The following is a 26,232-nucleotide window of genomic DNA, read 5'->3' as shown; positions in this document are numbered from 1 at the left end:
AAATCCACAACTCTGCTGTCTTTGGTCAAACTAGAAGAACCTAGCAGTGTGTTTCCTCCAGAGTCCTTTTCCTTGCCTCCTTTCCTCATCCACTTCTCATCCATAGTCACAGTTAGACAGAGAAGAGGCTCTATTCAGATAACCCCTTTTCCCTTCTTACAGGACTCAACAGAAAGCAGTTTATTATTTAAACATACTCTCTGGGGTTGTTCATTTTAACACACGCTCTGGAGAGGAGATTAGTTCCAGACCAGGGGAAGGAGAAGGGTCATCCCTGCTACAATTCCCCCGAGTTTCTTCCCCTAAGAGATTGCTCAATCCCTCAACTAATGGATACTTGTAGATTGGGAAAGAACAAGGCCTTACTAAGAAAAGCCACTGAACACCCAACCACACTAAATTCTCTACTCTAGTTTCCTTATCCATCCCAATTTCCTCCTCCTTTATATAAGTAAAGGAGAGCAAGACTTAAGTTTCCTGAAATAGACTGAATTTGAGGGATGATTGGGATTGAAATTATATTCCAATCTCTTTTACATACCTCATATTATTTATCACAAGCATATTAATATGATCATTTACCATTGGAATCAAACAACAACAAAAAAGTTACCACAGATTCATATATGATGCAAAGTCCTGATCCAAAGTTTGATTAAATAACCTGATGTTCCATTTGAAACAACCCCCAAACAGTTTGAAGAATCCTTTTTATTGAAAGCTACCCAAAGTCCTAACAACCATCTGAAACTTTCTCAATGCCCTTTGCTACACCTGAATTACTGCTGCTCATTTTATTTCAACAAGATGCATGTGCTCAGAAGCATTATAGGAAAATAAAACAATTTACAGGGCTATGCAGTAAGTGTTTGGTTTGGCTTAAAAATAATTTGGAGTCTGTAGTTGATCATACACATGGGAAAACAAGAAATTAACAAATACACATCCTTTTTAAAAATCCTTATAAAATCTAATGTCAGTTGCTACATAAGCAGAGAAGGATAGAAAAATCAAACAGAAACTTGCAAATCAGAAAATACCCTAGAAATCTTTATAAAAAATGAGTCATCCTCTCCCAGAATGACTCTTTCAGACAAACTCTTCATCTTGGTAACAGTCCTGGAGTCATATCAAAAGACACTGGTGAGAAAACACTATCTTTTTTTTTTTTTCGATAAACTAAATTACATCAAAGGATCATTTGGAAATCCATGGGAATTATCTAAAAATAACAAATACCAAAAGAAATATTCATAATCTTTATTATATTAATGATTTGAAACATATGTGGTAACACCAAAACACCAGGCTCAAATGTGGCAGCTCCACGTGTGTTTCAATCAAGGTTAGCTTTGTGAAACTAGACTCTGGATCACACATGACAATAGGAAAAGGACAGAAATAAGTACATAATTTTCTGGTTAAGTCATGTCTACATAAATATTAAAAAATCAACAATTCATAGTGTTGGGTAGGCCCTGAATGCCTTTGAGAAACTGAATCTTCTCCTGGAACAAAAAAAATGGACCTACCGTACGCAATATTGCACACTATTCTGAGGGCTATGGACTCCTGAAGTTACTTTATAAAATTCATGCTAAGAACCCCTGATGCCAAGTTAAACGTCTGATGGAAACAAACAGAGGTTAAGTAAGCCTTTAGATGATATTTTGTAACAGCCTTTACAAAGTGTGAAATCTGTGAGCCCAGAACCAATCCAGGGCTTGCTGGCTCCTCTTCCGCAATTGGATTCCAAGAGAGCTACAGGAGGTCGTGATTTAACAGCCCCTGCCAGACTGGGAGAGTGGCCTGGGTTACTGGTGAGGGTCAAAGGAATGGGATATTTTTCAAGTACCTAGAAAATTGGCTCACTTGGAGGTTGTGGGCAGTTACTGGAAACTGTCTACTGAGCAGTGACGGTAGGTGACGGTCATTTTCCTCCCACCTCCTAACCTCACCCAGGTCTCCTGGAACTGAAAAAAAGGTGGCAGTTGGTTTCTTTGGACCTGGATAGATGTGAGGCTGGCTTTTTCCAGTTACTTCTTTGAGAAAGGAGGCGGAAGTAAAATCCCAACCATAGGAAGAGAAGGTCTGAGACACTGGAGTCTTCATTTTAAGTCCTCCTCTTCCGCTAGTATACTTGGGGTGAATTTTTCTCTCTGCAATAGGTGGCAAGAAATGAAAGAACTCAACCTCATCTCTCCGGCAGATGAGAGACAAGACCAGCAATTTTGAAGAAGCAACAGCCAATGGCAATACTTCCCAGAGTGGGTCTGGCCCCAGCACATAGTGGGGCATGGCAGCAATGGAGCTTCTAGCAGTGCAGCAGGCACTGGTAATGACCAGGCACTGCACTATTCCTGGGACAGGGCATGCACAAAATAAGTGCTTTCCAAACATTTTTGGAAGGAAGGGAGGGAAGCAGGGAGTTAGAATAAGGGAGGGGTAGAGAGACACATTTATGAAGTAATGGAGGAAAATACATGAGCAATGAGACCAGAGGGTGTATTGGTTTGCTAGGGCTGCCACAACAAAATGTCACAGACTGGGCGGCTTAAGCAACAGAAATTTATTTTCTCACAATTCTGGAGGCTAGAAGTCCACGATCAAGGTGTTGGCAGGTTTGGTTTCTTCTGAGGCCTCTTTCCTTGGTTGCTGTCATCTCCTCTCTCCTTGGCTTGCCTGCTTGCTGTGCCCCACACAGTCTTTCCTCTGTGCGTGCACACCCTTGCTGTCTCTCTGTGTGTCCAGCTTTCTTCTTCTTATAAGGAAATCAGTTCACATTGGATTAGGGCCCATACTAATGACCTCATTTTAACTTAATCGCCTGTTTAAAGGCCCTATCTCCAAATGCTGTCATTCTCAGAGGTACTGGGGGTTGGGGCTTCAGGATATGAATTTGAGGGGATACAATTCAGCCTGTAACAGAGGGGAACATCAGTTCGCTGTGTTCTAGCTCTTCCTTCTCCCCCTCACACCCAAAATCTTGACTGGGGGAACAGATTCTCAGAGAGGAGGCCCAGCCAGGGCTCCAGGCCCTTAGGTGACATGAGCAGTGATGGCATGAAGTCTCTCCAACTCTCCCTATAGGACACCGCAGTAGACAGAGTCACAACTACCAGAAATCACAACCACAGAGACAAAGGGCAAAGGACCCATCTCGGAAGTTGCCTAAAAATGTTTTCAAATGCAGGAAGCCCTCTGTGGAAGTGTCAAATGGTTTTCTGGTGCCTGAGACTCTATCTTTGGAAGTATCTTTAGTCCCCAAGCAGAGAAGGAGCCAAAATGAGAAAAATTTAATCTCAATTCAGGGGTAAACTGAAGGAACTTGTCAGGACCATGATAATGTGATTGGCTAAATACATTAGGAAACAACCAAACAAAGCACCTCATCCTACAAGTTGGAGCTTGACGGATGCCATGCTGAAAGCAATGAGAATATCAGACCCTTAAGGAAATCCTGCCTTTCTCCTATATGTCTTCCAGAATATTTGTTTTCATTATGCTTATCTAAATGACTTATATTTGATGACATCTAGTAGGAAATCCCCTATTTGTTGTGGATTTCAAGGCTTCCTATTTTTGGTCACACTCTGGCACAGTATGCACTGGATCAGAGTTGTGAGCTCCAAAGATGACCCCACCACACTTATGGGACGTGTGGCTGCTGTCAGTCACTTAACCTTTCCGAGCTTTCATTTCCACATCCATAATTGTGGGCAGTTAGTAATCTCTGTCTGGAGATGCCATACCTTTAATGCAAACAGTGAGAATCTCCCCACATGAAGCCATATAAGTACAAATTTAGTGGGTCCCACTCCCACACATTCTCCTAAAATGTCTTTAACTTCTCTGTGGAAAGCTTTGACCCTTAGGGACTATTTAGTACAGAATTTATTTTAAAACTTGCTCAACTTATTTAATGAAAGATTAATAGAGGTTATTACCATGACGAATGGGTTACTTGTGCCTTAGAAGTTTCAGACTGCAAACAAGAAATGCTCTTTATGGTCACCCAGAGACTGCTGATAGTGGACACAGAATCAGCAGAGCATCAGAAGACTCTATTCCGTTATCTCTACTTCTGTCTCAGCCTCTCTCCAAAATTTACAATGTCTGTTTTACTAAGATAGTTACAGTGGCAATAATAATAATAATAATTGCAAGAATAGAAACACGTTTCTGGACCTTTGCTGTTCTTCTGCTTCTTGTAATACTATGCTTTCCTGGATGAAGCCTTACGGCCACTGAAAAGTTAAAAAAAATCAATTTAATTTTCATATCAGCATCCCAAATATCAAGAATGGAATAAAGAAGAAAAATCATTTCATTTGTCCCAGAAAAAACATTTGAAAAAATTTCACATCCATTCATGACTTTTTAAAAAAATTGCACTATTAGAAAACAAGAAATAGAGAACTTTATTAATCTAGCACAGAGCATTGCAAAAGAACCTACAGCTAACATTATAATCAATGGTGAACTATTTAATGCTTTTCTAAAATTGAGGAGTTCATAATAATATACCAGAGTTCATAATTAGTGCAAAAAATCAAAAAGATAAGTTAATAAAAGGCATAAATAATGAAACACAAGAAATAAAACTATCAAAATCCAAAGATAACATGGTTGTATGTGTAGAAAATCCAAAAATATACAATACATCATTAGAATTAATAATCAAAACATTAAAGGTTGATTTAAAAAATAAAGCAACTATAATTCTATACTGCAGCCACAAACAGAAAATAAGAACTTAGAATCTGCATTTAAAATTGCATGAAAATGCCACGTACCCAGGAATAAATGTAGCAAAATATGTGCAAGACCTTGACCTAATACAAAGTATGTGCTTGTCAGATACAATTCATCCAAATCAGAACTCTGACCCTTTATTAAGTGTTACTAATAATTTCAAGCACACAAGCAATCAAGTCACCAGCAAAAGAGGAAAAGGACTGAAGCCTCCTATGTGGCTCCCTAAGGCCCTCTTTCCTGCATCAGACAGGAAATCTGTGGTCCTGAATAATAGATGAGGTCTCTAATGAGATTTGTAGGTCACTTCATACAATGGGGAAATTTTAAGTTAGGAAACATCTCATTTTATAACCCAGAGAGTTTTATAGCTTATGTGACATTCTCCAAGGAGTCATACCTCATAAATCCATAAATTGTAGGTTTGTTTATAATAAGCAATCCTAAACCAGGGATATCTTGCTCAAATCATTCTATAGATAAGGCCTCTTCTAGCAACTGTCATTATTCTATTTGTCTAGAGGTCCAGTTACTAGGTTTATAAGGAGATAGACCAGGTCAGTAATCAGAGGGAAATAAATGGATCACAGGTCAGCTGCTTTAAATCCTTCTTTCCCAGATCTGTAAGCAGAAAACTGTAAAATAAAAAGAGACGTCAACATCAAATAAACAGAGAATTTCATTATTTTCATGGATAAAATTACTCAAAATTCAAAGATATCAATTCTTTTAATTGGATTTATAGATTCATTGCAATGTTAATCAAATTCCCAACAGTTTTTTTCTGTAAAATTTGACAGATTCTAAAATTTATATGGAAATGCAATAACTAAGAATGGCCAAGTCATTCTTGAAGAGGAAACAGGTAGGCAGCCTGCTCTACCGGATGTCAATCTAATGTAAAGCTACCGTGATTAAGACTGCATGCTAATGGCCAAAGACAGATAATAGTCTTAGGGAACAGAATACGACATCCAGAAATAGCCGTCACACGATTGTTGACGCTTGACTTATAATAAAGATGGCTTGCAGAGTATTGGGGGAAAAGGCCATCTTTTCAATAACTGCTAGGTGAATTGGATATCCAGAGGGAAAACTTTATATTTTGACCCCTTTCTCATGCCATACACAAAAACCAGTTCCAGGTGGAATAAATATGGGAAGTTCTAAATGTGAAGGGCAAAACAATAAAGCTTTTAAAAATTATTATAAGAAAATATCTTTGTGCCTTTGGGATAGACAGTATTTCTGAAATAGGACACAGATAGCACTGTTCTTAAAAGAGATGATTGATAATATGATTACACTAAATTTTAGAAGTTCTCTTCCTGGAAAGACCTCATAAAGAGACTAAAAAGACAAGCTACAGAGTGGAAGTGATATTTCAATTCAATAACTGACAAAGGCCTTGTATCCAGAATATATAAAGAACTATTTCTAATCAACAAGAAAAACACAGTCATTAAGAAAAATGGGAAAGAGATTTCAATGGTCCCTTGGAAAAAGAGGAAATCCAAATAGGCAATAAACGTATGAAAAGAAACTGAAAGAAATGCAAATTATAAACACTTTCAGATGCCAGTGCATATCTTCCCAAATGGCTAAAAGCAAAAAGACTATCAATATTAAATTTTGGCTGGGCTGGCCTGGTGGTGAAGTGATTAAGTTCGCATGTTCCGCTTCTGGGCGGCCTGGGGTTCACCGGTTCAGATCCTGGGTGTGGACACGGCACCACTTGGACAAAACCCATGCTGCTGTAGGAGTCCCATGTATAAAGCAGAGGAAGATGGGCATGGATGTTAGCTCAGGGCCAGTCTTCCTCAGCAAAAAGAGGAGGGTTGGCAGTAGTTAGCTCAGGGCTAATCTATCTCAAAAAAAAAGAAAAAAATTTGGCGATGACATGGAACAGAAATGTGCTCTCATAGCAAGTGGAAGCATAAATTGGTACAATCATTTTGAAAAACTGTATGTAACTTTCAGACTAATTAAAAATCAATAAGTACAGAAAATAATATTTTGAAATATTATATCTTTAAGATATTAGGGGAAGAAATATATCATTTGGTTTTGGTGTTCAATATAAAGCTAAATATGAGAGTCATATTAATATAGATTGTGTGGTTACATTTCAATGGTGTATTCTGCATGTTAGATCAAAAAGCTGAAATCCTGCATTTTTCACACATATTCAATTTCTGTATCTTGAGAATACTCAGGCAAGCGTAATGTCTCTTTTTGGTGATATTCCCTCTGAAATTAGAAGGTAGTTTTCATGTCCCCCTGAGTCTTCTCTCCCCTGAGTACCTCCTTCATCTACTTTTTCCTTCACAATCTAATCACTTTCCAATTTGGTTCGTATCTCTTGAAGTGTCGGGGTCCAGAATTAAACACGTTATTGTATGCGCGTCTTGACAAAGCAGACTAGAGTGAGACAGAAATTTCTCTTTTATCAGATATTATATTTCCAGTAATGCTAAAATCCTGTTAACTTTTTAAGAGTGACTTATGACTTTTATACTTTTGAATATGTGCTGCTTCCTATGAACCAAAACCTTTGTCTTTTCTACACATATTGTTACAAAGCCACTCTCTCTTTCGTGCATTTTTAACTCACTTGCAGACATTTATATTTATCAATTTTTAAATGTATATTGTTAAATTCCACACAATGTTCCAATCTCCCTTTAGGATTCTATTTTTGACACAGTAAACATTCATTAACTGACCACATAGTATAGCATGAGCTCCGTGGGGGGTGGTGTGTGTTGTGTGTGTTGCGCGTGACATGTGGTGTGCGGGTGTGTTGTACAAGTTGTGTGAGTGTGTATAGATGAATATAAATAGATACAGATAGACATTGATATATATTAGTATAAAGATATATGGCAGGTTTTAACTACAGTCATTCTGAAGTGGTAGGATTAGGTGTGATTTTTATTTTCTTGTACTTGATTTTGATATTCTTTTGTAACATGTACCTAGTGAGGCAAAAGTTTTGAAATTAATGCCATCTTCTATGCTTAGAGGTGAAGAAGGCAAGTTACATTGGGACAGGTTAGCCCCAGGTAATACTTGGGTTACAAATGCTTGAGACGGATCTTAAAAATGAATAGAATTTTGCTCCAGGTTAATGGATTGTCATTAGCAAAGAATATTCTAGAATATTCTAGATTTGTGGAGAGACTAGATAGAAAAAATGTTATGGCTTCATCATCAGTGACTTAGAATACCATACCAAAGAGTTTATTATATAGGTAATTTATTCTAGCGATACTAAGGAAAATTAAATGATTTTCAGGAGGAAAGTAACATCTTATCTATGCATTGGAAAGATACCGGTGATAGTAGTGAAAAAGCTAAATTTAGAGATGAGAGATTGGAGAGAAAGACAGCTGTGAAACATCCACGATAGGAATCTTGAGCAAGATGACTGGGTCTGGATAGAAAATTGTCAAGGAAATCAAGAGACTAGATTCCAGCAGTATTTCCCAGACTAGAATACCAGTATTTACTAATGAACATCTTTGAATACCCATTAGTATCAATGTTCTTATTAGTATTTCTGTAATTGGGAAATTGAGGGGATTGTTTTTGATCAAATAAACATTAGAAATGTCATATATTACATTCCTCTCTTGAACATTTGAATGCACACAAATATATTAAAGACCTGAGAAGTCTTGCCATAAAGAAATGTGTTTAATTTTCTTTAGTACACCATTTTCCAAACTCATTCGATCCCACAGAAAGCCTGTAAACATCTAATGGTATACTAGTATTTCATACACCAAATTTGGGAAACATAGCATTGGAGAAATATTGAGAAGGCAGAAACAACAAAACACAGTATCTAATTACCTAAAGAGGAAGAGAGATGAAGAGAATGAAAAGATGATAAGTTTTTAGCCCCCCAACTAGGAAAACAGTGCTATAATTACCAGGTTCATAAGAGCTGGTTTGATTGGGAATTATCCGTGTAGGTTTGGATTAATTAGGTGTCAGGTGTCAGTGTACTAACATTTGAAGATACTCATGTAACAAATCTACATATCTGCAAAACATACTTCAAAAGCTGCAGTAGAAATTCAGATAAGCTATTCACAGAACTTTGCTGCTAATCAAAATACATTGCCTAGCAGAATGTTCCAGCACAGCGTCTGGCATACAGAGTGACCCATTTTGTGTCGGAGGAGAAGAATGATGGTAAAGACGCCGCTAAAAAAGTCACGGTAAACGATTCTCATAAATGTGGAAGCTGGAAAATTATTTCCTAGACTTTATGGTGTCTTTTCCTAGACACCATAACTAAAGGACTTCAAGCCTCTTGCTCACTGGCGCATGAGATTCTGGGAAATATCTTTAATCTTTATTGCTATTTCCTTGAGTTTCCTGTTATTTAAGAGCTTAATTGGCATGACTGTTTTAAGATAAATTCAAGAAAGTAAAACAAGATGTGAACTGCTGGGGGCTGAAATTACAGAGCATGAAGGAAATTGTCAGAAAGAACATTAACATCTAGTAGCTGTGGATATATTTCACACCTGGGAGAGGCAGAGTGACTACCACCCTCTGGCAGTCCCAATCTGGCCGAGCTCTGAAAACGTGTAGGAAATCTACTTCCTTCTGAAAGGAAAAAGTGAGAAGGCTAGGACATTTGTTCCAATTCCAGCTGTTTTGCTGACCTGCTTTCTGAGCTGAAGCAATTCCAGGAATTGATCTTCTTCGATCCCACATGTGTAGAAGGGAAAGAACAGCCACAGCAATGTGCCTTGGCTGTCTGCTCTGTAAGTTTGCTGAAAATTACCAGAAGAATTAACGCCTGTAAGTGTGGCGTGCCTGGAAAAGGCTTGAGGTCAGAAGGAGGTTTACCTCCCACAACTCCTTTACCAATTGAAAAATGTGACCTTGACTTTTTGGTCTTCTACTTTTCTCATGTGTAAAACAAGAAGAATAATTCTAAAACTATGAGAAACTACAGAATTAAATAATACCTACACATGTATTTTAAGAAATCATAAAATTATAAAAGATCAAAGCAAAATCATAAAAATCAAAATACGCGCTGAATAAATTATTGTGGTTATTATTGCTATTTGTATTATCTATTCCATATAAGTAAGCTTAATGAAAATATGCATGAGATTTCTCTAAGAAATGTGATGCATACATACATAATTCCCAACACTGAATGTTAAACTGTTTAGTTCCAAAACCGAATGCCTTTCTTCATGCTCTACTCAATGATTTTCAAAAATTCATTTCATAAATAAAGCAATTGTCTATGTTTCCTTGTCCTGCTTTCTCTGTTTCTGGGTGATATTTTACCATTTTTATTTCCAACCTGTCCTTAGGTCATTCATCCAAAGAAGAAAGATTTTTTTCCCTTAAGCAGGGTATTTCTTCAGCACTTTCTGTTACGTGCAAAGTTGCCTCAAGGAAAAAGTTCTTTCAAAGACTCCTTTCACTTCTCTGTTAGATCCAGCTAATGAAACTTTAACAAGACCCCACAGGGTGCCGGCTTTTCTTGTTAACTGAATTTTCTAGTAAACAGGAGAATAAATCAGAAATGATTTTGTGTTATCCATTCATGTTTCTAGTAAGTTGATCTCTCTCTTGCAAACCTAACTGAATTAATTTTTACTGTTTGAAGTTCTTACCTGAGTCAGGGCTGTCATTTTAAATACAGAGATTTTATCTCCCAGGAGTCAGGGCGTGACTGTAAACTCAGTGTATTTTACAGCATTGACCGTGCAGATGCAAATTCTTCGAAGACATTGCAGTGAATGTAGACTGGCTCCAAGATAAAGTGAGAAATTTGCATTTTTTTATTGAACAAGTTTCTTAAAAGCTTATTTTGTGACTATTTCCTACTTCTTTTTAAAAGTAACATACCTGAAAAACTATGTTGATTAGTTGAGGGTTTGGGTTAGATTCAGTCCCTTCTCAGATCCAAAATAGTTCACGAAAAACTTTAATTCATCAAACTTTTATTCCCTACCCATAGTGAGCAATGCACTAATGCGGGTCTAGTGCCAGGTGAAAGGACTGCCCGACGTATCTGGTACCCTTTGGAAACTTCTACCTCCTCCTCATCTCTAGCCCTTCCTAAACACCTAGTAACGAAAGTAGTCAAGACAAATATTCCCATTTACTAAGAACAATAAATGGACAAGTGAACTTGAAGCTTAGGAAGTGTACATATTAACCCTACATCTAGAACCACTAATCAAAGCATCCAAGTGGCAATACTGGGTAGCACCTGACCAGCAGATCTCTTTCCCACTGGTACCACCTGCAGCGACCTAACTTCCCCAATAATGAGATGGAACAATATTGCAAAAATTACTTCCATTCATACCTATTTGGAGTTGCTTGCCCCTCAAGCGAGGCTGTAACCACCTACAGCCTGGCCAAGACTCCCGCTTGCTCCACCTAGTGTATAAGGAGCCATGGCTCCTGTTTTCTCCATCCGTCTTGCTTCTGCACTATTTTCCATCCTCCTGAAAAACAAGTTGACTTCTGTAAACATATTTTTCTATGTATAGCATTGCCAACATGCAAATAGATGATAATACATTTCAGCCAATAGGAAAAAGGTAAATATTTATGTCCCAGGTTGAGTTTCCTGGGAAGCAGAATTGGAGATAAAGTTTTGCATACAAGATGTTTATTTACAAGTGTCCTTGGGATCAATATTTGGGGAAGGAAGGGAGTAGAAGCAGAAATGGGCATAAAGGAAAGTCAAACTACAGTGACCACCTGAAAAGAGCCTTGGCCAATGCCATGGGGAACTCTGGAGCTGGAATGGACCTTTAGAGTTGGCCCAGATAATCAGACTTTTACACTCCATCAATCATTGGACATGGGTCATCTGAGGAAGGGTATGACCCTGGGCGAGATGGCTGTCTATTGCCAAGGTAATCACTGAAGGGGCTGACAACTGAAGGATGTCTGCTGACAGCACTCCCAACAAGCCCTTCATTAAAGGGGATCGGGGCTGTGCGTGACAGCGTCCACTACAATTTGGCAGTGCTTAAATTTGGTACATGATAAGCCCTTTCAATCTCATCAAGTCATGGTATTGTGGGATGGCTGCCAGCTCCAGCCACGGTAACTGCACAATAGAATGGAATGTGCTAAAGCTCCTGAAGTACCTATCTTGTGGACTATTCCATGAAGTCTATTCAGCTGGAGTCAACCGACAGGCATCTGAAAGCATGTTTTGATTCATTCTTCAGGGTTCCTGGGGCATCCTTCAGGAAGACTGCAGGAGTACAGTGAATTCAGCTGGACATATCAGACAGTTCTTCATAATGAGCCACAAAGAAGACAGGGCACCACCGCTCGTAACAGTGGTTATAAAAATAGCAGACTCAGATCAGCAATCTAAACTATGAAATGTTATTAATCTTGGTCAAGATATACAATTAGTCAAAAATAATTCTCATAAACCAAATAAAGTTAATGCTATTTTGGTAGTTCGCTTTACTTCATAAACTTTCAAAAGCCAGAGTGATACTGTGCAGCTGTTACATAGCATTTATAATGAACAGGGTCTCCTTAGCTGCTATGAACTATATTCACATCCCAACTATGAAGAGACAAAGCACATGGTCACGAAGTATTAATCATATTATTTATATGATCTCCCACTTAACCTTATAGCTTGGCACATTTAATAATAAAGCCATTCTAGCCATTTTAAGTCAGGGGCTGGTTTTGCTCCCTTTAATGTTTAAGAAGGGATAATTCTAGACCAGCATGTGAAGGTGACAGTGTTTCTGGGCTAAGAATTGGAAAAGTTCCTGATATGCCTCCAACCCAGTGACCTTGGACAATTCAGCCTCATTTTCTTCATCTGTATAAGGAGAGGATTAGAATATTATATAATCTTGAACAGTCCTTCTAATCTAAAACTTTATGATCCTCTTCACATTTCTGATTAGTTAGTAGTTGAGAGGAAGCAGATTAAGATTCAATAACACATACACAACAAACTTCTGTAAATACGTGTGGTGACTGATGTTAACTACACTTATTGTGGTGATCATTTCACAATATATACAAATATCAAATCTTCACGTTGTACACTTGAAACTAATATAATGCTATATGTCAATTATACTTCAATTAAAAAAAAGATTCATTAAGAGTGACTGCAAGATTTCCTCTTTGAGAGACGAATTATGAAAGTCCCATGTGTGAAATAGTCAGGATATGAGCTGACATCATCCTTCTGATCATCCATCAAGATTAAAGACATTTTCTTTCATTACAGAAGATGGCTAATGAGAGTCTGAAACTGAGAGACAGTCCTGTGATTGAATATCATAATTTTGCATGATGACCAACCCTAGGTTTTCATTAGATCTGAAAAAAGTAGGTTTTTAATTTTTTTTGTTGCTGTAACATTAGATTATAACATTATATAACTTTCAGGTGTACATCATAATATATTTTGAATTCTGTGTAGATTACATCATGTTCACCACCCAAAGACACATTACAACCCATCACCACACACGTGTGCCTAATCACCCCTTTCACCCTTCTCCCTCTGCCCTTCCCCTCTGGTAACCACTAATCCAATCTCTGTTGCTATGTGTTTGTTTATCCTTGTTTTTATCTTCTACTTATTGAAAAAAGTGTTTTTTTAATGAACCGTCTTTTCTTTTTCTTATTACAATAGTTTCATCTCAAAGTGTTAAGATTACCGTAATACATCTCTTGCAAATGGTGTCCAAGACAATAGAGTCACCTAAGTTAATATTAATCATGTACTTTATATTTAAGAATATCTTAAAAATGCTTTAACTAACACAGCAGTTTCATTGTAAGCTCTAACCAGGAAAATAAGGGTAATTTCCAAATGGTAGATTCTAGGAACTGGATTGTATAACCCACTTATAGACTTAACAGCTGGTTTATGCACCCATAGTTGCCTTTTGTGGCTTAAAAAAAAAAACTATCAACACAATTTGGAAAACCACTCTCAGTCGGAAAAATGCAGGCTCTGCTTCCATCACATTCCTGCTAATTTGAACCAATCCTTTTAAAGAGGGAAATCCTATGCTATGATTTGTCAGATCTGAGTTTCATGTCTACCCTGTGTCAGCATGCAAGCAGAACACTGAAACTGACGGTACCACTAGAACTACCTGGGATAGTGGTGGGGTGGGTCTCAAATAGAGATAGCTTTGCTGAGCAGACAACAAGACTGACATTACCCACATCGTAATCAGTTTATTTTTCTTGAAATTCTCCCCTTCCATGGCTTCTTCCATGCTATCCTCCCCTGATTTTCTCTTACCTTTCCAGCAACTTTTCCTCAGTATCCTTCCAGTGTTCTCTTCTCCCACTCCCCTTTCAAAAGTGAGTTTTCCACTGAGCTCCATCCTCAGCCCTCTTCTCCATCTGTACTTTTCTTGGATAAACTCATGGCTTCAATAGCCACTTTTGTTGCTAAATAATATCACTAGCCTAGACTTTTCTATAAGCACTAAACCCATATTTTCAATTGTCTGCTATATAATCTATAAACACTTCAGATTCAGCATACTTGAAAACTGAACTTATCAAGTTCCTCAGAAATCTGATCATCCCTCTTTTAGTCAGTAGCACCATCACTTCCATCATAGGCCTGAAGCATGAAGAGGTAATGCTACAGTCGTCTCTTCCCTTTCTGGTCTATAGTCAAGTAATGTAGACAGAAAATAGATCAAAGCAAGGGCACTCCTCAAGAGACTGCTGGCATGAAGGTATGCCATGGAGAGCCGGGGGATTATACAGATGTGCTGGCAGTGGGGACCAGTCTGGGCAGGGTTTGCGGGTGGGAAATGGCTATAATGGTATTAAGAAGGAGGAGAGAAATGCAGGGAGAGGGATGGACATGCTCAAAGACAAATGTCTTTGACAAATGTCAAAAACAAATAGAGATATGGGAAAACATACAAAAGACGTTGAGGTGAAATCAACAGAAGAATAACTGGATAAGAGGAGTAGGAGAAAGAATGAAGTTGACACGACCCCAAGATTTCTGATTCCAATGGTAGAGTAGATTCAAGTGTTTTTCATTTCTATCTCCAAGGCTACCACCCTTCTCTAAAGAGTAATGAGAGATATCATCTTTTCTCACCTAGACCACTGAAATATCCTCCATATTAGTTTCCCTGAATCTACTCTTCCCCTCCAATTCAGTCTCCCAATAACAGTCAGAGTGATGTTTTCAAAGCATAAATTTTATTCTTTCACTATAAGGATTAAGCCTCCCATAATGGATTTTCTCTAATTGGTTGTAGGAAAAGATGAAAATACTTGATACATCTTAGAAGGGCCTACTTGGTCTTGTCCTTGCTTGCCTAGTCTATACTGAAAACTTTTACCACTCCCCTAGATATATCTATCTTCTTTCTAGTCTCTCTAATATGCAAGTCTCCCTCTAATGCGCTATGCTACCCCCCCCCCCCAAGGCCTTTGCAGATGTTATAATTTCCGCCCGGAAGTCATCCTCTGCCTAGTTAACTACTACTCATCTTTTAAATCTCAGCTTAATTAGCAATCTGTCATGGAAGTCTTTCTCCCTCTCCCCCCTCCTCCTTTCAGAGAAGGCTGCTCTCTTGTTAGATGCTCTCACAGCATATTGTACTTGCCCCTCTTAGCACTTATTCCAATGTGAAATTAATTTCCTATTTGCATAATAATGTGATTAATGAGTCTTCCGTCTCTAAATAATAAACTCTATAAATGCAGGGACCACTATTGTTTTGTTCAACATTTTATCCTTAGTGCATAGGCCGAGGTCTGGTCCTCAGTGATGCTTGACAAATTCTATCTTGGTTGAATGCATGAATTAATTGCCAAAGGGGAAGCAGATATGTTTATTGGCTTTAAGAGGCCTGTAGGAGATTCAGAGGAAGATGTTTAGCATGTGGTTCAGAGGCAGATCTCCATGATTGAAAAACCCTCCTTTTAGGGTCAAACTATCAGGGTTTAAAGCTGAGTTTAGACATTTTCTATCACTGTAACCCTAGACAAACTGCTTGATATCACTGAACTTCAGTTTCCTCCTTATAAAATGGAGATGATAATAGCATCTGCCTCATTGGTGGTGGTTCTAAGAGTTAAATGAAATCCTGCATGTATACTTGGTAACCCAGTACCTTGCACATACTAAGGACACAGTGAATATTGCCATTGTTGTTGTTAATATTTTGGAAGTCTGGACTACAAGGAAATGTTGGGACTGGTTGTAGTTTTCAAATTGTTCAGGATGGTTGAAATGGTGAAAGTGGTGAGATTGCCGAGAAAGAAAATACAGGGTGGAAAAAAAGGCCAAAAGAGAGAACTGGAGTGAACACCAAAAGATTCAGAGGGAAAGGAAAAAGACCTACGAAAGACTGATAAGAGAATAGGAAGCAGGACAGGAAAGTTTGGCATAAAAGAAGACAAGAGATCTGATTCTTTCCTATTCATTGATGACTTTATAATAAATTTATTCTTTAGATGCTAGACCTTAAAATGTCATGATGAAAAGTCAAAGTCCTTATTGAGTTCTCTAGAAATTATCTACTTTGGCTTAGCAAAGTTCTTACCAACTGGAAAGCAAGGAAGTCAATGTTCTTCCCTCATTATTATATCAGAGAACAGCTTCCTTGGTCCTTAGTTGATCTAAAAAAGACTATGATGAAACAACACATTGATGGAAGATGAAAATGGCTTAAAGAATTTTCCAGCAAGCAATGTACAGCCCTACATCAACCCCAGGGTCCTTTGTGTATCAAAGAATCTGCTGCAGAAATAAAATGACTGAGTGCATGCCATTTTCTTATGATTAGAATAACAGCAAAAAAAGCAACCTGCTGCATGTTTTATATCCAATTCAATGCATTGTATTTTCATTCCTAACTACTCTCCATTAGCTCTGACATTTCCAGATTCAATGGAAAACCAGAAATTGCGCATTCTGCTTATAGTTTTGTCTTCTTTTTCCTCAGGAAAATAAATGACTGTTCAAAGAGATTTCCCAAGAAATTCATCTCCAAGGACTGCTACTCTTATCAAGTGGCCACGCCCTTTGTAACCACAGCATATTGGGGACAATCTGGCAATCGAGAACACAAAAAAACCCATGCTTCTTCACATTGCTTGCTTCCAGATGGTAAACAAAATAATCAAGTCTCAGAATTAGATGCATTTTTTCATCAGATAAAGAAATGACACTTGGGTTATGTTATTGCATTTTCTGTAAGTAAATAACAGCTCTTATAACTTTACAAGTAGTGGACATGACAACAGCAAAACCAGAGTGGTTCTAATTATCCTACCAGATTGAAAGTGCTGATCAGTGTTCCAAAATGTTCCCAGCCACATATTCTCCATGAATAATTCAGAGAACTATGGATATATATTATTCAGATTCAAAATCTAGAGTTGTTAGACAAAACTTTTACAGACTGTTTTCTTGACTAGCTGTTTCTGGAATTTGTAACTTATGTCGGCAAATTTCAGAAAGAATTTAAGCAATGAGGGCCGGCCCTGTGGCTGAGTGATTAAGTTCACACACACCGCTTCAGCAGCCAGGGGTTCGCCGGTTCAGATCCTGGGCATGGACCTATGCACCACTTGTCAAGCCATGCTGTGGCAGCATCCCACATAGGAGAACTAGAATGGCCTACAACTAGGATATACAGCTATGTACTGGCGCTTTGGTTGGGGGTGGGTGTAAACAATGAGATAGGTTTGCATCCATTCATGAGAACTTCCAGTTTCACTTAGTGAAACCACATCAACAAATACATTTTGCATGGGATAGAACACAAAGATTGTGTTATGTTAATATTCACTGTACTAATTTAGAGAATTTGTCATTGATATGAATATCTACACAACCCTATCTGTCTAATAACATTATGCCCAGTGGAAAAGAATCTCCTTTTTGAGTTGGCTTGGAGTTATTACAAGAGTCACAGTTGTTTTAGAATGCATTTTGAAGTCATAGCGAACAGAAATACTGGCTTTAATTTGGAAGTAGCAACTATTATTTCTCTGGGTTCTCATTTACCTCAATCACAGAGAGCTTTATTACCTGAATCAGTCCTATCCATTATAGTGACATATTTAACACAGAGTGGTTGATAAGTGTCAGATACCATACTTCAGCATTCGGCAAACATGTCTATTATACCGTGGCCAAAAACTTTAAATAATAATAATAATATCTTCTGAATGATAGATAGTAGACCACGAATTTATCTCCAGAGTTACAACAGCCCATTTGGGCATATCCAGTACAGATCGCTTTCCACTCAGCAAACACGTTCTGGGAAGCAGTAAGTAAATTCAGAAAGGACAGAGAATGGAAAAAAAAATTCATTTCAGAATTTGCTTATCTTTGACGCAATCAGCAAATCTAAGAGCCTGCTACAGACAAGGTGCTGACAGCAGAGCTAAGAGCATGGTCTCTGCCTTCTAAAAGCCTGGAGTCTAGACTAGTTAAATTCATGGAGCTATGCTCTCCATATCAATCCACATTTTACATGATCTCTTATTTCCCAGCGGGCAAACTTTTCTCCGTGGGCAGTTTCCTGGAACTCTAGTCCAAAGATCAATTTATTCCTTCTTAGGAGATTTCTGTTCTCTTTGGAATTCTCTGCAATACTAACCTGATTAGCAGGGAGGCCAGGACCGAGTATTAATGAGATAATTATGATGTTTTCTTACACCAGGCAACCAGATACTTCTGGCAAGGACCAGTAGGATGGAAAGCAGGAGGACAAAGGGAAAAACCTGGCTTCCAGAAATGACTTAGGCTCTCTGATATCTTCATTGAAGAAGCAAAATCTAATAATAATCATCACAAATACAACAGCACACAACAGTGAGGGAAGAACAATGAGTACAAGGCCCTGGGAAAAAAAAATACTTGAAAGTTTGCCTGTAACATGGCAGTCTAGTTTATGGAACTTTTCTGCACACATTCTGGTAAATATCTCCTATAATTAAAGTGTGTTTTTTAAAATAATTTCTTTTTCCTTACTGGGCACATTGCAAGGTCACAAAATTTAAGTCATTCCACAACTAAGGTATACATAGAAAAATTTAATTTCTTGATTTTTTTTCTAAATAATGTCTTTCTCTTGAGTCCCAGACCTTGGTTAACAGAACAAAAGATACAAAATGTCTGATTTAATTTAACACTTAATTAAATCAAATAATTTACACATCTTTCCCAAAAATGGTGAGTTGATGTTGGCATAAGAAATTTCCTCCTGGTGTGAGTCCTCAGGGATGTTCTGGCTCCTGTTAGTACCCAGCACGATGTCCCTTGTTCTCCTAGTCCATACGTAGTGTGAAAGTCAGCACCTGGCTTTTCGTGGTCTACTTTTTGCCTAGGAAAATTACTCCCAAGGAGCATCTGCAATTTGTTCTCTTTCTAACTCAGCTTTAAGCTTTTCAGACCTGTAAAGATCTCTTCCTCATGGCCCTGAGACCCAGCAGGTCCCCCCCAGCTCTGGCTATGGGATCATCTCATCCCACTATCATGACCCTGTGGGATTTTTTAAAATCCATCCTTTGACAAATGCTCTACTGACAACTTTCCACACAATCAAAAATTTAAAATATTCAGAATACAGTAGACAGTATCTTGTGCACTAGAAATCAACATAACAGGAGTCCCTTCTCATGATTATAAAAGCAAAGCAAAACCTAAAAACTTAGTTTGAGTGGTGGACAGGACCTCTAAAATAATAAAATAAAATAAAAAAATAAAATTAACTAAAAAATACCAGCAGAGAATTAAAACTGAGGTGTAGGGTAAGGAGGGGATGAGATTTTAAAATAAATGCTTTTGTGACACAAAAAAACGTGGAGTTAGAAAAGAGTTTTGGGTGAAGCAGTGTCTCTGACTGTAGCTATCACTATATGTCCTTCTTGCCCAGTGCCCTAGTGCTGACTGGAGGTACTGCTATGAGCAGCCGCAGGGCGGGAATGCATAGAGCATGCCTGTGTTTTCTCCCCCATTGGACACACCCACTGGCAGGCTGACAACCCCTGTAACTGTGTTCTGTTTGAATTAGGAGACCATGTTCCTGAGTAGGCCTGGCTCCTTCACAGGTGTACCCTTAGTGCCAGGCCCACTCGGGGTCACTTAGTGTCTAGGAGACCACATAGCCATTCGGCCTTTCCTGCTTGATGCATTTTATTACATGACCTTGTCAAGATTAGGTTTGTCCAGTTGAAGGTGCTGGACAATCCTCAGACAGGCAGCTTATGTGGTCTTTGAGGAGCTCGTTAATAATCCCCTGGTCTTCCTCTAGGACGTGCATAGATGTTGAGAAGCAACTGTTTTTCAACACAAGAAGCCCATTCCTACCCTGTGATGGTACCTAGCTCTCAGGACAGTGCCCATGACAGGCAGCGACTGAAAAAGGCTTAAGAGGGTTCTCTAGACCCAATGACACTCTATTCTCTTCACTCCACTAGAATAGTCTACACCATGCATACAGTGGTTGGCTCCCAAAATCCCAGGCTGGGGAAACTAATCCAACATGGGGAGTGTAAGAATGTATTGCCTGAGCTTAGTTTTGAAACATAAGGATGAGTAGGAAAACTAGATGACAATGGAGAAAACTGTTCCAGCCAAAGTTAGAGATAAGTGAAAGGGCAAGGAGGCAAATCACATTATGACATTTTCAAGAGAGCTGCAGATGGTTTAGTAGGAATAGATAACAGAAGTTTATATGAGAATGTCAAAATATATCTGGGGGTATAGTCAAGGCCTAAGTCATTTAAGGCATTATCTGCCATGCTTCATGTTTAAGACTTGAGAGAAGCGTTGAAGGGTTATAAGCCTAGGATGAAATTGGCACTTTAGAAAGATCACTCTAGAACCATATGGAAATTTAACTGGAGGCAATTTAGAAGACTTGCAATAATCCAGCTGAGAAATAATAAAGTCATGAACTAGTACAGTGGCAAAGAGAGAGAATGAGGAGACAGACTTGAAAATTATTAATGTGGCAGAATGAAGGAGTTGATATCTGATGGTCTGTGTGTGATTAGAAAGAGAAAGGAAAAATGAGACATTTCTGACTTGAGGGAGGGAATACAGGAAGACAAGCAGGTTTTGGAAAAGATGATGATTATTCCCAATTTGTTATTAATTTTGTAATTGACAAGCACCTGATAAAACTAGCCCCAATGAGACAGAGCTTTGATAGGGAGGAGAAGAAGAAGAAAGAAGACAGGTTGAAAGGGGGCCAGAAGAGGGCAATGTGTTTCACAAGATCCTTGAATCTTTAATTTCATACTCTCCTTTATTATGCATACCCACCAAATCCTGTTGATCTCTCAGTCAGAAGCCTAGAACACTTTTTTAGTCCTCTATATTTCAACTGAGCCTTTTATTCTTATTCATTTATATTAGAGGAAAATAAGTCTCATCCTGTACCCAAAGGAACCACATAAGAGTAATGCATCTTGAACATATCACCCCTTCTCTACCCTATCTCCATAAATTTATCTTTACAGAATTACCGTTTAGTAAAGAGTTTGACTTTCTTCGCCAAAACCAATGTAAAAAAAAACACTGGATGTGGAATCCATTAGCATTTTTAGTAAAAAAAAAAAAAAAACAAAAAAAGCTCTTTGGTGCATAATTTTGTGTTTTAATATCTTTACAGACTTGATGTCCGGCCTGCAGCTTTAGATTCATGGTTTTGTTCAGTGCTGTCTGTATAAGGACATCACGATACATTCACCTCATATCGAAGGGACAGGAAAACATTGTTTCTTTTCATCAGCTGATAGATGGTCTATCCTATTGTCAGACAATGAGAACTACACCATTCGCTGTTTTCCTCTTGCCTGGGCTACAGAAAATCTGAGTATAAAGTTTAGAGTTAATTATTTATACTATTCTTAATCTGAGATTTGTTTTGTTTTTGCTTCTCTTCTTCATGCCCCTGCTCCCCAACTTTGTTACTTAGTTTGACTTTTATTTTACGTTACTGATTGCATCCATCTGTACCATGTTCTCACTATAAGCCAACTTACACCCCCTTTAGAGCTCCTGATTCCTGTTCTACCGGGGATCCTAGAAGCCTGCCTGCTACTGAGGGCCTCCTAGAGTTCTCAAGCTATATAAACATTTTGCTGGGATCCTTTTATTTCCTCCTCAAAAGCAACATCGAATCTCCAGCTGCTGGGAAATAGTGATTTTCCCTATTATTGGAATCAATGAGTCAAAGCATATGCCTTTAATGGAGGTTTTGGCAAGCATGATATTAGAGTTATTATTAGATAGAAGTAAACTGGATGGTTTATTTTCTGTGCTGCATATACAAATCAATGGTTTAAATCAAACACTGCAGTTTATAATGTGGTAGAAATATTTACATGGGAAAAAAGCACTAATCGATGCACAGCATTAAGAAAACCTAAGTTTTGCAAATTCCAGAAGCCAAAATATTTCACAGATCACTAGAAGGGTAAGAACAAAGAAAACTCAAAGTATATAAACCCATGTTAAAAAATGTGCTCCGCCCTCAGTCTGGATCAGTCAGCATCTTCCAGTTGCAAGGAAAAAGAGACTCACCTAGTGATCCCAAGTAATCAAGTAACATTGGGGTGGCGAGGAGGTGTACTGTGTGAATACAATTGCAAAGGAATCCAGGAAAAGTTGAATAACTAGAGTGGGATTCACAGTAGAGCCAGGCTACAGAATCTCCACTGAAAACCTAGACACAAGTCTGTAAATATGGCCAAACACATAATAAATGGTTTACTGGTATTGTGTTACAATGCATGATGAAATAATATTATCTGTTTCTACACTTTATGGCTACCCTGGAGTGATATGTCACTAACATCTCTCCTTGCCCTCTTCTCTTCATTATCAGTTTTTTGGTTCTTTCTTTTTACCTTCATACTTTTTCTTACGTAGTTCTCTTTTAATACTTTCTGCTTTCTTCTAACTCCAGCTTGATGCTACTTATGACCTCAACCACACATCTTAATTCTCTCTATACGTCCTCTGATATGCCTCCCAATTCCCTCTGCAATTCCTAATTTGGTCCAAACAAGAAAAAGCCTGATTGGCCTATACGTCTTTTTGCACCAGGCCACATAATAGGCCATTGACCTGTCTGTGGATTTGGTTAGGGAAGCCTTTGGGGGTCATATGATACTCCTAGACCTGCCCTATGAACTACGAGCAAAGAAGTTTCACTTAGGAAGGACAAAGGGCCTGGCACCAAGACTGTGGGTCTAACATGTAGCCCTATAATTAACTCATGCGATGAGAAAGTGACAGAGTTCTACCACTGTGCTCCTTCAAAAAATTAAATTAAATTTCATCTTCTGAATTTTATACAGATTTCCTGGGTACTCAATATGGACTTCCAGAATGAACACATATAGCCTAATCAAAAGAATCAGTGAATCAAGGCATATGTCTCTAATGAGAACAAGCTGCTGCCTTTGTCTTATGCATTCAAAAGATGAATGCAAGTGAATTTCCGATTATTGGGTGTTGTTCTTTATCCTCATCACCCTCCCTTTGAATGACATAGTCTCCTGCTGTAACTGATCTTCTCAATAGGCACCACTACTCAACTCCTGATGCAGCTATTGCAATTAATTCCATCTGTATGTCTTGCACCTTGAAGGCTTCAAGTACTTTTGGAGCAAAATGTTCTTGCTTCAAAACTCTAAAGGGATTAAAGCTATATATACTTAATAAATGTGGATTAATAGAATATGTGATTATATCTAGACTCAAAGCTCATTGAAAGTAGGGACTGTCTCTCTTGTTCATTTCTCTTCCCCAGATCCTAGTATGATGTCTGACACATAGTATGTGCCCAAAATATTTTTCAAAATAAGTAATCAATCAAATCAATGAACACCATATCTATTTGCCCTCAACTTCTAAACAGTGGAAAGAGTGGAGAATAGAGTCTAGTAAGGACCATTTTTTGAATAGTATCCGAAAGTATCATAGTATGTCATAGTATATCATAGTATGATACATTCCATAGTATCAGTGAGTAGACAATTAAACTAGAAGTGAAACAGGTTTAGACGCAGGTCTTCTAACTAAAAATGAGTTCCTAGATAAAAGCGAAAGTAAAACAAAATACTGCAGAGACTCTAATAGGAAAAAAAAGTATTTAATTGTTCTTAGATGGATCTAGATGGATAGATAGACACATGGATACATAGGTAGATGATTGATAGATAGATAGAGCTAAAGATAGATCGATTGATAAACAGTAGCATCTACTAGCCAAAGCTTGGTGTTTACTGTTTGGTATTCTCACACGAAGAATTCTCAGATATAAGTTTCTGTGCCTTTTTCTGAGGAGCGAAGATTCTTAAAAATAGACATAAGGGGCCTGGCCCTGTGGCCAAGTGGTTAAAGTTCCACACATTCCACTTTGGTGGCCAAATTTTGGATCCCAGGCATGGACCTACTCCACACACCAGCCATTCTGCAGCAGTGTCCCACATGTAAAGTAGAGGAAGATTGGCACAGATGTTAGCTCAGGACGAATCTTCCTCAGCAAAGAAAAAAGAAAGAGACATGAAACCCCTCATACCCCAGGGCAGGACCCATCCTCCAGCAGGAGTTAGAGCCCCATTGCCTACCTGGGAGTGATTTTGTAGAAAAAAGTCCTTGCTCTGGATTACCTCTCTCATCTCACTTTGGTCAATACAGAGTAATTAGATTTCTAAGCCCATCTTCACTCTCTAAACAGGAAGAGAAAAAGGCAGAAAAGAAACCCACAGAATGTTATCTGTGACTCATTTCAACTTTGTGTGAATAATTTGGCAGCACTTGATAAGGACAAGGGCATGATTTTGCTATTAATGAGGAATATTCACATATGTTTTCTCTCATACTGTTGTGCACCCAGATGAGAGACTAACTGCTCTGAACAATGCTGTTGTTTCTCCTGGGGCTTGTTGTCATTAATTGAAATCATAGAAAGGGCCTGATTCACCAAAATGAATCACTCACATAATGGCCAAAGTTCTAGAAGCTTGTGCCCTGGGGCCCAGGGACTGGATTCTTTGTGTTTCTGATGTGGGCAGCTCTGATGCCAGCTCATTTGGTAAGGTTTGGGGGAACTCTTTAGTCTCTTCCTTTAAATTAAAAAACAAACTTTGTCATTTGGATCTTTGACAAAAAACAATCCCTTTGCTAAATAAATAAATTTTAATTTCTCTTTTAGCTATGAGTCACAATCTCTTGGAAGGGGTAAGATCCAACGGGTATTAATGGTGTCCTCCCTGGTTTGAAGGACTGGGTGCATTGTTTCTGCCTAGTTTTGTTTATCATTTTTAAATAGGACCAACGTGGGAAGACTGGCAGGTGGCACACAAGGCCACAGGTCCCTCAGCCCTCCCGCCTGACACCTGACACACCCTTCCTCCTTCAACCAGAGGAGCTGGGCTTTTACTTCTGTTTTGCAGGTTGAATTTCTGCATGATGTTTCATTTGAAAAAATGATTTGAAGATTTAAAAAAGAAGGAAAACCAGTGCTGTGAGGAAATGAGCCCCAAACTAAGAGTTAGGGTATCTTAATTCTAGCCCTATTCTGTCCCTACTGGCCAGCAGACATTGAGAAATCACTTCAACTTTTTAGAGCCTGATTCCCCTGCTGTTGAATTGAGGCATCAGATGGTGGAATTCAAGCCAGGCCCTGTGAAGCTCAGAGGCTCCTTCAGAGAAGCCCTCAGGGTTCATCTTGGGAAGGAAGGGTGAGGCCTCCATTTTCCCAACTCTACTTCAAACACTGCAACTCTGTTATATACATGTATACATATGTATATATGTATATATACGTATACATATATGGAGAGAGCAAGAGATTTTCCATATAAAATTTAGTTTGAGAAAAGCTTTAAAACTTTGGAAAGCATTCAATTCTATATCAAAATACTCTTCCACTCTGATGTTCTGTTGCTCCACAATACCTGCATCCTACCTTGCACTGATTTAAAACAAAACAGTTGCAATGAATTTTTTATTTCTAATATTATGCTATTTGTTAATGTTAGTGACATATATGATAGAATAATATATCACACACACATATATAAAACATTTTCTTTTTCTAGGTACTCAGAATATACATGTAAATTCACACATATATGTAAATTCATATTCATATATATGTAAATATATATACACACACATTTTTGTCTGGTCAATATTAGCATTTTCTACACTACGTTCCATGAAATAATCTTCTGGGACATATTAGCAAGCATAGCACGAAAAAGATGCCATATGGAAATGAGTTTGGGAGATTATGTACATTTAATCTCTCTGTAGATAATTCACAAGGTACATGCACATGTTTGAGGCTCTGAAAAGAACTTCACTGGAAAAATTTGCTGATTTTGTTTAATCCAGAGTTTCCCAAACTCATTTGAGTGAAGCACTCTTTGTTATCAATATATCTATTG

General features: G+C 38.2%; 1 long non-coding RNA gene across 3 annotated transcripts; it reads right to left on the bottom strand.

The window, feature by feature from the left end:
* Positions 1-4,399: 4,399 nt before the first annotated feature.
* On the bottom strand, positions 4,400-24,504 carry LOC106824794 (uncharacterized). 3 transcript variants are annotated; one of them, XR_011506492.1, is made up of 6 exons: positions 24,406-24,504; positions 11,910-12,019; positions 11,114-11,255; positions 10,413-10,545; positions 9,297-9,378; positions 4,404-5,390 (listed from the first exon to the last, which is right to left on the bottom strand). It is a non-coding gene; the product is annotated as an uncharacterized lncRNA (long non-coding RNA). The 3 variants fall into 3 exon arrangements; XR_011506493.1 differs by lacking the exon at positions 9,297-9,378 and having other exon boundaries at positions 4,400-5,390; positions 10,413-10,549; XR_011506491.1 differs by lacking the exon at positions 9,297-9,378 and having other exon boundaries at positions 4,401-5,390.
* Between the last annotated feature and the right edge of the window lie 1,728 nt (positions 24,505-26,232).

The sequence above is a fragment of the Equus asinus genome, chromosome 10, assembly GCF_041296235.1.
Source record: "Equus asinus isolate D_3611 breed Donkey chromosome 10, EquAss-T2T_v2, whole genome shotgun sequence".
Lineage (NCBI taxonomy): Eukaryota > Metazoa > Chordata > Mammalia > Perissodactyla > Equidae > Equus > Equus asinus.
Note: the sequence above shows the minus strand (reverse complement) of the source record. Positions and strands in the feature narration are given on the sequence as shown.